Source organism: Scyliorhinus torazame, chromosome 7 (assembly GCF_047496885.1).
Source record: "Scyliorhinus torazame isolate Kashiwa2021f chromosome 7, sScyTor2.1, whole genome shotgun sequence".
Classification (NCBI taxonomy): domain Eukaryota; kingdom Metazoa; phylum Chordata; class Chondrichthyes; order Carcharhiniformes; family Scyliorhinidae; genus Scyliorhinus; species Scyliorhinus torazame.
Window position 1 is genome coordinate 32515653 of NC_092713.1, and position 1878 is coordinate 32517530.

At 45.4% G+C, this 1878-nt stretch overlaps 1 non-coding gene across 1 annotated transcript; it reads left to right on the forward strand.

The window, feature by feature from the left end:
* The first annotated feature begins 240 nt into the window (after positions 1 to 240).
* LOC140427558 (U2 spliceosomal RNA) lies at positions 241 to 436 on the forward strand. The gene has a single exon (XR_011948565.1). It is a non-coding gene; the product is annotated as a U2 spliceosomal RNA (small nuclear RNA).
* Positions 437 to 1878: the final 1442 nt, after the last annotated feature.

A 1878-nucleotide genomic window follows, 5' to 3' on the forward strand; every position in this document is an offset into this window, starting at 1 on the left:
TTAACGGATCGGCCTATTGACAATCCAGATCTCATTTTTTATGTTGATGACATTTCCTCCATTTCTCTCACTGGCATCCCACAGTCAGGATATGCCGTTGTAACAGATACTGACGTTCGGGAAGCAGCAGCCTTCCAGACCCCTGTCTCTGCACAAAAAGCCGAGCTATTCGCCCTTACTCGAGCATGTATTTTGGCCGCAGATAAAAGTGCAAACGTTTACACCAATTCTAGGTATGTCATCGCTTCTCGGCCTTTTGGCTAAGATCAAGTGTAATGTAGATTGAGCCTTTGGTTCAGATCTGGTATGTCTCTCTTGAGGGGGACCATGAATTGGATTCGGTTTGAATTGTTTTTTTGGAGCAGGTGAGGAGCTGGATTGGGGGTTCGCCCCTGACCCACACTCTGAGCCCTGGCTTGGTAACTCAGAAAAAGTCATAAAAATTTTTTTTTTTTTTTTTAATTAAATTAAAAAAATTCTAGGTATGTCTTTGACCCACGATTTTGGCCGCCTCTGGCAACAACGAGGCTTTTTCACCTCTGTGGGAGTTCCCATTCAAAACGCTCTTTGGGTTAAAAATCTCCTCGATGCTATTCAGCTTCATCGTCAATTGGCAATTATAGAATGTGCTGCGCACACAAAAGGGGACACTCCTGTTCAATTAGGGAATGCCCGTGCTGATAAAGCTGCGGCTACATCAGCCTCTTTGATTGTTCCCAGTGGGGCTAATCAGGCTCTAAATCAGGTACCTGCATTAGGAACGAAGGGCATGCCAGAGATAACTGAGGTTCAAAATTTACAGAGGGACGCCTCTGATTCTGAGCGCGCGCTATGGAAGTCAATGGGGTGTTCGCACTCCTTGACACGGGACCTCTGGCTTACTCCAGTTGGTCAAGTTTGTATTACGAATTCTTTATTGCCGATACTTATTGATTGTTTGCATTCTTGTACCCATCTTGGCAAGGAGGGAATGGTACAGCTACTCCTGAAAACTTGGTGGCACCCAGATTTGAATACAGCAGCGCAAACGCAGCTGGATTGATGCCTCATTTGCATGAAACATAATAAGGGTAAAGGCATTAAATGCTCTCCAGGAACCACTCACTTGCCAGATGGCCCTTTTGCCTGGATATAGCTTGATTTTATTGAATTGCCAAAAGTACAGTGCTATAAATATTGTTTAGTAATAATCGATGTGTTTAGTAAATGGAGTGAAGCCTTCCCCACCACGAATTGTACAGCACACACAGTGGTGAAGTTGTTGTTAACAGAAGTTATTCCTCGTTTTGGGGTACCCAAAATGGTGAGCTCAGACAATGGACCACATTTTGGGGCTTGGATCAATATTGAATTGTGCAAAGCACTCGTAATTAAACAACAAGTGCACTGCGCGTATCACCCGCAGGCAGCAGGAATTGTGGAAAGAGCCAACGGGACTTTAAAAAGAAAATTATCTAAATGAACTGAAGAAACTGGGTTAAATTGGCTAAAGGTATTACCCTTGGCACTGTTTCACATGCGGGTGACTCCACACTCGCGGATCGGACTGTCAGCTGCAGAGATAGTCTCTGGTCGGCCAATGAGGACTCCCTGGGATGCCCATGAAAACCCCCTGGAGGGAGTAGACCTCCATGTGATGGGGGAACAGATGCAGAACTATTTGAAGCAATTAACACTTTCTCTGAAGTTTCTCCACTCACAGGTGAAACAGGCACATCTCCCAGTGACAGCAGGGACAGCCATCCCTCGATATCCAGTGATCGAACCCGGAGACTACATATTGGTAAAGAACTGGGACAGAAAGAAACTAGGACAATGCTGAAGCAGGGGCTGGTTTAGCACACTGGGCTAAATCGCTGGCTTTGAAAGCAGACCAAG